Raw genomic sequence first — 13150 nt, forward strand, 5'->3', positions numbered from 1 at the left:
ACTCCACCATGAGCACCATCCAAAAACAACCAGTCATGAGTCTCACTGATATTGATGATTGGATCATGTTAACTGTGATCTCTTACCGTTAGCAATAGAATCATTCTGCAGAATGAAGATAATATTTACTCTGCAATCTTCTTACTCCCCTCCTGATTACCAGCCCAGTTCTAAGTTGACGTAGCTTGAATGTATGCCTATACAATCTAGTCTGTTCATCATTTTATGTTTGTTTGTTTTTTCATTCATGGGACGTGGGCGCCACTGGCTGCCAGCATTTATTGCCCATCCCTAGTTGCCCTTGTTCAGAGGTGGTTGAGAGTCAACCGCATTGCTCTGGGTCTGGAGTCACATGTAGGCCAGACCGGTTAAGGACGGCAGAATTCCTTCCCTGAAGGACATTAGTGAACCAGATGGTTTTTTTCCGACAATCAACAATGGTTTCATGGTCATCAGTAGATTCTTCATTCCAGATTTTTTAATTGAATTTTATTGATTTTTTTTTAATTGAACCCTCGTCCCCAGAACATTAGCTGAGTTTCTGGATTAATAGTCTAGCAGTAATACCACTGGGCCATCACCTCTCCCTACTTGTGCTTCAAGTAAATTTCCCCGGAGCCTATGCTGCTCTGGACAATTCTTGAAAAATGCCTTGCGATTTGAACCAATTTTAGGGAAAGGTTTGGTGAGCTTCTGAGCAAGATGGGCATATGGACGTACAGTAGGTGAGTTAAATTCACCCAATGATACTTCGGAGGTGACCATTGATGGGTGTGGGAAACAGCGACTCAACCTTTCCAGATGTAAGGTGCCAGCTCTGGTTCAGTTGGCAGCACTCTTGCCTCTAAAATCAGGAGAGTTGGGCTCCAGGACCTGAGCCTAAAAATCAAAGCTGACACCTCCAGGACCTGAGCCTAAAAATCAAGGCTCAGTACCTGCAGTACTGAGGCAGTGTGTGGCACTGCTGAAGGCAGGATGACCAACATTCAGGGCTGGGGGACTGCATGAGCAGGCAGGTATTGCAGACGAAGCTGTGTGAAGGTTAGAGGGAGGGTGTGGGGGTGATGCTACTTTCCAGTACAGGCAGCCCCAAGCAGTGCAAACACACGTATATGTACTGCACATGAGCAATATTTAAATACATGAAATACAGAAGATTCCGCCGGTGTGAATAAGTTACAACCCGGGACAACAAGCTCGATTCCGAGACAAAGCTATAAAATCCGAGACGATTAGTCACCCTGGATGAGAGGCCCTGAGGCCCTGTCTGACCCTGAGGTGGATGTAAAAGATCCCAAGACACTATTTTGAAGGAGAACAGGGGAGTTGTCCCCTGCATCCTCGTCAATATTTATCCCTCAGCCGACATCACAAAAACAGAAGCCGGAACTTTCCAGCTGTTCACATCGGCGAGATCTCCTGGTGCCGCCGATGGAACGCCCCCTGCCATGGGTTTCCTGTCAGCAAGGGGTGCATTCAACGGGAACCCTATTGACAACGGCAGCAGAACCCGCCAGTGGACAATTGCGGGCAGCCACAAAACACGCAGCAGGATGCGTGGAAATCCCCAACACAATTATCTGATGATTGGTGGCACAGTGGTTAGCACTGCTGCCTCACAACGCCAGGGACACAGGTTCAATTCCAGCCTTGGTTAACTATCTGTGTGGAGTTTGCATGTTCTCCCTGTGTCTGTGTGTGTTTCTCTGAGTGCTCCGGTTTCCTCCCACAGTCTAAAGATGCATGGGTTAGGGGGATTGGCCATGCTAAATTGCCTCTTAGTGACAGGGGGATTTAGCAGGGTAAGTACATGGGGTTATGGGGATAGGGTCTGAGTGGGATTGTTGTTAGTACAGGCTCGATGGGCTGAATGGCCGCTGTCTGCACTGTAGGGATTCTATGATTTACAGATTGATCCTTGTTCAACTTGTTGGGCACAGATAGGCCATTGCGTTTTCTACATTACAACAGCAACTACACCCCAAAAATATTCCATTGGTTGTAAGGTGTTTTCATGTTAGGTGCAACGTAAACAAGGATCATTCTTTCTGTTCACAGTCACATCTTTCAAAGGAACCTTTCATCTTGAATGATCAATAAAAGAAGCCCTGTCCGGAATCTTACCACCATTCACGCCGGCTGGATTTTCCCATCTCGCCGCTGTGAACTGAGATTTGGCTGGGCGCCAAATTCTCCGACCTCATTGTAATGGAAGTGTGGCGTGAATGGTCAGGTAAGATTGTGCCCCCCGCCCCCCACTCTTGGCGTTTCTACGATGAAACCTATCAGCCTATTTGGAAAAAGTGACCTTCAAAAGTGAGTGAAAGTTATGGTAGGATGTCTGTTGCAGAAATCAATGGGAATTCTTTTCCATTCTCCAATTTGGTTCGGACTGTAATGGAAATTTCCGATGCTGATGCTAAATAAAAATTGATTAAATCATTTTATCTGCAAAACAGCCTCAGTCAACAGTTCGATCAGCACTTTGTCCTGCGACTACCAATATGGCAGATGCTAATCCGGATGAACCTTATTGCTTATTCTTCCAGCATCTCCTGTGGTCAGGAACAAACTATGGATTTTGAAGTTGATATACTTTGTAAATGGTTAAGGTTGTTTATAACATCGGCCTCAGTAAAACAAAAAAAAACTGTGCCGATAGTTTGGAATACTTCCCGAAATTCTGTGTTAAAACGGAGTCATGATAAGAGATGGCTTGTCTGGACTATTAGCTAGAATCTGTGCAGAGAACTTGATCCTCTTAAGTTCAAGTTATGCAAGGGATACAAGCCGTCTTATTGGAGGCAGTAATCCATTTATTTTAAGCAGGTTAAAATAAAAGAGCAAAAACACTTCAGATGAATATATTTTCATGCCAATATTAGAACAAAGAACAAAGAAAATTACAGCACAGGAACAGGCCCTTCGGCCCTCCAAGCCTGCACCGACCATGCTGCCTGCCTGAACTAAAACCCCCTACCCTTCCAGGGACCATATCCCTCTAATCCCATCCTATTCATGTACTTGTCAAGACGCCCCTTAAAAGTAACTACCGTATCCGCTTCCACTACCTCCCCCGGCAACGAGTTCCAGGCACCCACCACTCTCTGTGTAAGAAATCTGCCTCGTACATCTCCTTTAAACCTTGTCCCTCGCACCTTAAACCTATGCCCCCTAGTAATTGACTCTTCAACCCTGGGAAAAAGCTTCTGACTATCCACTCTGTCCATGCCTCTCATATTCTTGTAGACTTCTATCAGGTCTCCCCTCAACCTCCATCGTTCCAGTGAGAACAAACCAAGTTTCTCCAACCTCTCCTCATAGCTAATGCCCTCCATACCAGGCAACATCCTGGTATATCTTTTCTATACCCTCTCCAAAGCCTCCACATCCTTCTGGTAGTGTGGCGACCAGAATTGAACCCTATATTCCAAGTGCGGCCTAACTAAGGATCTATAAAGCTGCAACATGACTTGCCAATTTTTAAACTCAATACCCCGGCCAATGAAGGCAAGCATGCCGTATGCCTTCTTGACTACCTTCTCCACCTGCATTGCCACTTTCAGTGACCAGTGTACCTGTACACCCAGATCCCTTTGCCTATCAATACTCTTAAGCGTTCTGCCATTTAGTATCTATTTCCTCTCTGTAGTAGACCTTCCAAAATGCATAACCTCACAATTGTCCGGATTAAACTCCATCTGCCATCTCTCTCCCCAAATCTCCAACTGATCTATATCCTGCTGTATCCTCTGATGGTCCTCATCACTATCTGCAAATCCACCAACCTTTGTGTTGTCCGCAAACTTACTAATCAATCCAGTTACATTTTCCTCTAAATCATTTATATATATTACAAACAGCAAAGGTCCCAGCACTGATCCCTGAGGAACACCACTTGTCACAGCCCTCCATTCAGAAACGCACCCTTCCACTGCTACCCTCTGTCTTAAACCTGGTGTTGTTAGTCTCCTTTGACCGAGCCAGTTTTGTATCCACCTTGCCAGCTCACCTCTGATCCCATGCGACTTCACCTTCTGCACCAGTCTGCCATGAGGGACCTTGTCAAAGGCCTTACTGAAGTCCATGTAGATAACATCCACTGCCCTACCCTCATCAATCATCTTCGTCACTTCCTTGAAAAACTCGATCATGTTCGTGAGACACGACCTCCCCTTCACAAAGGCACCATGTTGCCTCTCACTAATACATCCACTTATTTCCAAATGGGAATAAATCCTGTCTCAAAGAATCCTCTCCAATAATTTCCCTACCACTGATGTAAGACTCACCACCCTGTAATTACCTGGATTATTCTTGCTACCCTTCTTAAACAAAGGAACAACATTGGCTATTCTCCAATCCTATGGGACCTCTCCTGTAGCCAATTCTATTGTAGCTAATTCTATGATTAGCATCATAGAATTGTTTTGTACAATTTCAAGAGCAATATGAGTTCAAACTAAAGTAAAAAGCTTATTTAATAGTTGCAAATAGGCTTACATTAACACTGCAATGAAGTTACTGTGTGATGTGCTATCAATAAGGCGAAAGACTACCGATATGCCAATACAAGTGTAGGCTTTTATTCACAACAGAATCAGGAGCAGATCCCAACATATAACCAACCTGGACTGAACAAGGGGGAGGAGACAGCCACCTTTATACTAGGTGCTGAGGGGAGGACCCAAACTGGAAGGGGATGTGTCCAGGTATGACAAGCACACACAACAGTGGTCCATATAGGACAAAGGCACAACTGAGGTCCACCACACTGTGAAAATCCCCTAGTCGCCACACTCTGGCACCTGTTCAAAGATGTGCGGGCTAGGTTGATTGGCCATTCTAAATTGCCACTTAGTGTCCTGGGATGCCTGGTTTAGAGGGGTTAGTGGGTAAATATGTAGGGATATGTGGATAGGGTCTGGGTGGGATTGTGGTTGGTGCAGACTCGATGGGCCGAATGGCCTCTTTCTGCACTGTAGGATTCTATGATTCTGTTCGCGTACACTGAGGGAGAATTTAGCATGGCCAATGCACCTAACCAGCACGTCTTTCGGACTGTGGGAGTAAACCGGAGCACCTGGAGGAAACCCCCGCGACATGGGGAGAACGTACAAACTCCACACAGACAGTGACCCAAGCCGGGAATTGAACCCGAGTCCCTAGCACTGTGAGGCAGCAGTGCTAACACTGTGCCACCTACCATCAAGATCCCAAGTCGATCGGCTTTTATTTAGCATCATTTTAAAGCCAGAAGAAAATAAATACTAAATGTAAAATTTTTTGATGTACTGCACAATCTCTGATGCATTAAAGACACTTTATAAATAGTAAACAACTACATGGAATGCTACTTAAAATGCTATTCTTCATAGTGCAGCTTTATATGGTATTGAAAGACAGCATAGAACAGGCAAATTCAACTGTAAACGATGGTCATTTATTTTAAAAAATTAAGTTAGCACTATGTAAATTAAAGCATCTAGCAAGCAAATCTAATATGATTTTATTCCAAACCAGCCTTGTTGAACTTATTAATATAACCACCAGAGGGCAATACATGCCACATCTTAGACCATTTCTCTGTGTAAGAAAACACACAATCACGTACACTTGTAGATAGACTCCTTAAGTGTAGTGATTATCATTATATGTACTTGCTATTCTTTGTAAGAAGTTACTGTTCGTAATCAATTAGAATGAGTAATTTCACAGCAATATCAGTGATGGAGGCAAATGCCATCGGAAATAGGCCTCATGTATAAATTATTCTAATGCACAGTCCATATGAATTCATATTAATATTTTAATTGTGTTCAGCATGGAGAAATGCATTGAGAAAGGTTAGCATTGTGACCTTGTCATTGGAGTAATGCCAAATACTCTGTGATGATAGTTTGATTTGCCGACAACAGCAGCTTTAAGATCTTCAGTAAGAAGTCTCACAGCACCAGGTTAAAGGCCAACAGGTTTATTTGGAATCACGAGCTTTCAGAGCGCTGCCCCTTCATCAGATGAGTCTCAGGTAAGTCATCACTCACCTGGTAAAGGAGCAGCGCTCCGAAAGCTCGTGATTCCAAATAAACCTGTTGGACTTTAACCTGGTGTTGTGAGACTTCTTACCGTGCCCACCCCAGTCCAACGCCGGCATCTCCACATCGTGCCTTCAGAAGTAGTAACGGGAGTAGCCCATCGAGCCCACTCCGCCATTCAATATGATCAAGGCTGATCTTTGGGGCTTCAAATGCATTTCTCCACCCGCTCCCTATCTTCTGTCATTCCATGGGAGGCCAGAAATCCATCGATCCTGGCCTTAAATGCCCTGTCTTTGGTGGAAAAGGTGTCATTGATGGAAAGGAATTTCAGCTCATAAAATAATCCTCTCTAAAATTGCCAGCAGCAAAGTGCGAACAGCTTCAAACACAAATGGCTGAGAACCAGCTCGAGCCGTTAGCTTCGTCATTAATCCGAAGAACCTTCTTCAACACTGGGGAAGATCTGAAACCAGAAATCTAAAGTTACAATTATAATTTCCAAACAATTGCACATGGGGTGAATACTGGGATGCCACTGATTTCCTGCATGCTGATATTGCAGTGATTTTTAAAAATATTTGTTCCTGGGAACTTGGCGTCTTTGGCTAAACCAGCTTTTATTGCCCATCCCTGAGGGCATTTAAGAGTCAACCACATTGCTGTGACTCTGGAGTCACATGTAGGCCAGACCGGGTAAGGATGGCAGATTTATTATATTTGTTTATTAGTGTGACAAGTAGGCTTACATTAACACTGCAATGAAGTTACAGGCAGTCCCCGGGTTACAAACGCCCGACTTACGAACGCCCGTACTTACGTACCGACCTCCGTAAAGCCTATTATTTTTTAAAATCGAGTTACATATAATGGTTCGTACTAACGAATGGGCAGACTACATTGCGCGACGCTCAAAACACTGGGCACTTTCAGCGGTTTGTCGGCCCGAGGGAGAACAACGCCATGCCGTCGTCGCCATTTTAAGTCGGATCGCGTAAACACTGTTGTGTGCGTTGTGTTTTATTATTATTACTGTATTATTATATTTAAGATGTTTTAGTTAAAATATATACTATATACTAAGACAAACATTTGACTAATTGACGCTAGATGTGAACGGTACGTAACTGTTCCGACTTACATACAAATTCGACTTACAGACAGACTTAAGAACGGAACTCGTTCATAACCCGGGGACAGCCTGTACTGTGAAAATCCTCTGGCTGCCACAGTCCGGCGCCTGTTCGGGTACATTGAGGGAGAATTTAGCATGTCCAATACACCTAACCAGCACGTCTTTCGGATTGTGGGAGGAAACCTGAGCACACGGAGGAAACCCACGCAGACACGGGGAGATGGTGCAGAATTCACACAGATAGTCCGGGAATCGAACCCAGGTCCCTGGCGCTGTGAGGCAGCAGTGCTAACAACTGTGCCACCGTGCCGCCCTCCTTCCTTAAAGGAAACTAGTGAACCAGATGGGTTTTTATGACAATCGACAACAGTTTCATGGTCATCATCAGACTTTTAATTCCACCGTCTGCCCTGGTGGGATTTGAACACAAGTCCCTGGTTCTCTGGGTTACTAGTCCAGTGACAATACCATTATGCCGCTGCCTCCCCTTAATTCCAGAGCACAACAAGCCTATTCACCTCTGAGTCAGAAAGTTGACGGCTTGAGTTCCACTTCAAGACTTGCACTGTCCATCCTGCTACTGCACGGAGTGCAGCATTGGTGGAGGTGCTGTCTTTTCAGGTGGGATGCTAAATCGAGGTAAAAATAGGAAATGCTGGAAATACTCAGCGGTAAGGCAGCATTTGCGGAGAGAAAAAAGGAAGTTAACATTATAAACTGAAGATCCTTGATCAGAACTGAGGAAATAAAGATAGAAAGATGTAGAAATCATCAGCAGGAGGGGGGCACTTGGTCCCATTTATGCCACTTATGCCTCATCCAGGCACATTTTGGTAAATTTAGATTAATTACCGTTACTACTCCCATTGGCTTTTGTATTATAAAACGTTTTGTAATTTAATCTCTCCTGTCTTCCACCCAATCTGAAACCTTCCCTTTCATTATCCCACCACCCTTTCACTTGTTGAAAACCTATTACATTTAAGTTTAAAGTTTATTCATTAGTGTCGTAAGTAAGCTTACATTAACACTGCAATGAAGTTACTGTGAAAATCTTCCAGTGGTGCCACCCACATCTTCCCTCAGCTCTGATGAAGGGTCATTGACCTGAAACATGGGGCCCAGGTTTTTGTTGGGCCTGCTCCAGAGGCCTTTAAAAATGGTGGTTGGGACCCGATTCTGGGATTTCTACTCCCATTCCCATTTACGGCATTTCTCATCGGCACGGGATAAGGTGGCAATCCGGCATCCTGCACTCTGGCTGATTGGCTCCATCCAGGTAGGCATCTCATCTTGGGGAGCCTGTCAGGTTCTGGAGGGCTCATAGGACCTCAGAGGAGTTGTGAACGTCGTTGGAATCAGGAATCTTTTGACAAGAAACCTTAAGGAGGTCTTGCCCATGTCCTCTCATATCCAGATGGCCCTCCCAGACCCTTTTGCCCTTCATTCCGATTCATCCAACATGGACAATGTACAGAAATAATGGGCTGTCTTAACAGTGGCAAATGTTTGAAATGCTCATGAGGAAAAAGCACCCCCCAAAAAATCCAAATTAAAAGAAATTGCTGCTCTTACAACCTTCTAATAATGTCAATCAATTCCAGCCATTCATTGTATTAATAACAGAAGTTTCACCCAATTTATTTATTTATTTATTTTATTTATTTATTAGTGTCACAAGTAGGCTTACATTCACACTGCAATGAAGTTACTGTGAAAATCCCCTAGTCGCCACACTCCGGCGCCTGTTCGGGTACACTGAGGTAGAATTTAGCATGGCCAATGCACCGAACCAACATGTCTTTCAGACTGTGGGAGGAAACCGGAGCACCCGGAGGAAACCCACACAGACACGGGGAGAATGTGTAAACTCCACACAGACAGTGACCCAAGCCGGGAATCCGGGGTACATGGGGTCCTTTATTATGCTGGCTGCTTTTCCGAGGCAGCGGGATGTATAGGCAGAGTCAATGGATGGGAGGCTGGTTTGCATGATGGACTGGGCTACATTCATAACCTTTTATAATTTCTTCTGGTCTTGGTCAGAGCAGGAACCATACCAAACTGTGGTACATCCAGAAAGGATGCTTTCTAAGGTGCAGTACTGGATCCAGGCAGATGGGAGTGTATGTGAGAATGTGCCTGTGTGTGGTAGGTATGGGGGTAATGTGTGAGAGGGAGAGGGTAATGTGCGTGTGTGTGTGTGAGTGTGTGTGTGTGCATGTGTGCGTGTGAGGGTGATGTGTGAGTATGTGTAACTGTGTGTGTGTGCGTGTGTTTGTGTGTGTGTGTGGATGTGTGTGTGTGTGCGTGTATGTGTGTGTGTGTGTGTGTGCGTGTGAGGCTGATGTGTGTGTGTGTGTGTGGATGTGTGTGTGTGTGCGTGTGTGTGTGTGTGAGGCTGATGTGTGTGTGTGTGTGGGGTGGTGATATGGGTGATATGTTTCTCTCCTTTCCTCATTTCATTCTCCGGCCAGTATTCTCCGATCTCACTCACGGCTGGGATTCTCCGATCTCACTCACAGCTGGGATTCTCCGATCTCACTCACAGCTGGGATTCTCCGATCTCACTCACAGCTGGGATTCTCCGATCTCACTCACAGCTGGGATTCTCCGATCTCACTCACAGCTGGGATTCTCCGATCTCACTCACAGCTGGGATTCTCCGATCTCACTCACAGCTGGAATTCTCCGATCTCACTCACAGCTGGGATTCTCCGATCTCACTCACAGCTGGGATTCTCCGATCTCACTCACAGCTGGGATTCTCCGATCTCACTCACAGCTGGGATTCTCCGATCTCGCTCACGGCTGGGATTCTCCGATCTCGCTCACGGCTGGGATTCTCCGATCTCGCTCACGGCTGGGATTCTCCGATCTCACTCACGGCTGGGATTCTCCGATCTCGCTCGCGGCTGGGATTCTCCGATCCCGCCCACAGTTGGGATTCTCCAATCTCACTCATGGTTGGGATTCTCCGATCTCCCTCACAGCTGGGATTCTCCCATCCCACTCACAACTAGGATTCTCCAATCCCGCTCATGGCTGGGATTCTCTGATCCCACTCACAGCTGGATTTCTCTGATCCCACTCACAGCTGGGATTCTCTGATCCCACTCACAGCTGGGATTCTCTGATCCCACTCACGGCTGGGATTCTCTGGTCCTACTACTGTGAATAGGGATTTGGCTGAGCGCCACATTCTCAGTTCTCACTGACAGTGATGGTGGGGTGTGTGAGTCCGGAGAAACCCAGCCTCCATTTACTGTTAAATGATATTCATATCAAAAACCTTCCAGTTCCGAGGAAGAATCAACAACTGATTAGTGTTCTTTCCAGCAATATTGCCTGACCTGCTGGGGCATTTTTTGTTTTGTTTCAGATAATCAGCAATGCAATATTTTACTCTTTATTCCCTAATGCTATGGCCTGTCTCTACAGAAGCAAAACTTCGAATAAAGAGAAAAGATTCACAGATGGTTCAATGGATGAATGCAATATATAGCGGAGTATAGGCTACAGAGTGTCTATGTTCATTCTTTAAAGTACACCAGGATCTCAGCAAAGGTTTAGTGTATAGGTAGGCAGCACAGTGGTTAACACTGCTGCCTCACAGTACCAGGGACCCGTGTTTGATTCCCAGCTTGGGTCACTGTCTGTGCGGAGTCTGCACGTTCTCCTCTTGTCTGCGTGGGTTTCCTTCAGGTTCCTCCCATTGTCCGAAAGACGTGCTGGTTAGGTGCATTGGCCATGCTAAATTCTCCCTCCGTGTACCCGAACAGGTGCCAGAGTGTGGCGACTCAGGGACTTTCACAGTAGTTTCATTGCAGTGTTAATGTAAGCCTACTTGTGATACGAATAAATAAACTTTAAACATTCTCTCTTCCACCTTCTGCTGTCGGGAAAAAGATACAAATGTCTGCAGTCACGTACCAACCAATTCAAGGACAGCTTCTTCCCTGCTGCCATCAGACTTATGAATGGATTTACCTCACATTAAGTTGATCTTTCTCTACACCCTAGCTATGACTGTAACACTACATTCTGTACTCTCTCCTTTCCTTCTCTATGTACAGTATGCTTTGTCTGTATAGTGCGCAAGAAACAATATCTTTCACTGTATGTTAATACATGTGACAATAATAAATCAAATCAAATAAAAAAATACACACACTCTCTCACGTACCCACACAAACACATACATACACTCTCTCTCTCTCACACACATACACACAAATATATGCTCGCACACACACACACACACAACCCATCTCCCCAAGTGGAACACTCACTCTTTGAATAAAATTATTTTTCGAATTAAATTAGCCCCAAACTGTTAAATTGTGTTTGTTTTTTTTTGTGGAGGCAATCATTAGTGTTTTATTGGTATTGAGACCGGGATGGTTGGGTCTTCCTCCCTGCACTGGTAACGTCACTGGGAAGGGGTTTCTTCACATGTGCAATAGTGACTCTGTCAGAAACAGGTTACTATAGGCTCACTAAGGGTCTTACACACAGAGCAAGAGGAAACATTGCAACCCAAGCTTAGCGTCCAGGTCCCAGCGTGAAAACTGGCGATTCTGCAAATAAAATCCTACCCTCCACTTTCATAAATTATCTACACCAAGATTGGTTCATGCATGCGAACCTTCTGAAAACGTGAACACGTTTACCTATTAATCAAACAGAATCAATGTTATCTTCTTTTCCCACTTGCGTTCTAATTAACAGCCGTGGCCTTATTGCAAATGAAACTGCAAAATGCTCCATTTATTCATTCCTATGTCACATTAATAATAAAAGCAATCAGCCTAATAAGCTCCTTTCTGTAAATACGCAATCATTCAAATGTCACTTAAAGGCCTTCTCCAGAAATCTCAGCAAAGTTTATCTTGCATTCGTTGTAAATTTTGTGGGTGTAAAAGTTTCCATTTTTAAACCAGTTATTGATGATTCAATTAAAACTGGGTTTTGCCAGCTTTAAGTTGCGATTCATTCTGGTGTTGAATTTTATATAACACAACAAGGTCACCAATTTCGGCTCTCTGTGCCAACAGTACCAGTTCTACGTGACGGTAGAAGCGAAAAGTGGAGTTGGTGACAGTCACAACCATTCCCAGCACAACCCAAATCAACTGCCCTGCTTGGAAAGGTGCTGGCACTGTATTATGTACAAGGCAGAATATAATGTTGACCCGCGCCAATGCTTCCATTTTCAACCTCACTGCTCTAGTTAAAGCCCCTTCCAAAACATACACATCTGAATATGTTTTCAGCTGCATAATAGATTCCTCCCACCCCCCACCCCCGCCCCCCCCCCCCCACAACCCCCACCCCCAGTCCACCCACCAGCAAAGACTTTTTGGGTGCCTGTTGTCAACCATCTCTTTTCGATGGCGGCCCCAGCGTGGGTAAAACAGAATAAAGATGAATCCTGGTGCCTGAAACCCAAAGACATCCATTCAAATTTGGGCGTCAGTGTGGCACAGTGGTGCTGCCCACTGCTGCATCACAGCGCCAGGCATCCAGGTTTGATTCCTGGCTTGGGTCACTATCTATGTGGTGTCTGCATGTTCTCCCTGTGTCTGAGTGGGTTTCTTTTGGGTTCTCCAGTTTCCTCCCACAATCCAAGAGATGTGCTGGTTAGGTGCATTGGCCATGCTTAATTCTCCCTTAGTGCAACATGGGTGGAACAGTAGCACAGTGGTTAGCACTGCTGCCTCACAGCGCCAGAGATCCGGGTTCGATTCCTGGCTTGGGTCACTGTCTGTGCGGAGTCTGCATGTTCTCTCCGTGTCTGTGTGGGTTTCCTCTGGTTTACTCCCACAGTCCGAAAGTTGTGTTGGTTAGGTGCATTGGCCATGCTAAATTCTCCCTCAGTGTATCTGAACAGGTGACAGAGTGTGGCGACGAGGGGATTTTCACAGTAACTTCATTGCAGTGTTAATGTAAGCCTACTTGGAACTAATAGGTAAATAAA

Source organism: Mustelus asterias, chromosome 19, assembly GCF_964213995.1.
Source record: "Mustelus asterias chromosome 19, sMusAst1.hap1.1, whole genome shotgun sequence".
NCBI lineage: Eukaryota > Metazoa > Chordata > Chondrichthyes > Carcharhiniformes > Triakidae > Mustelus > Mustelus asterias.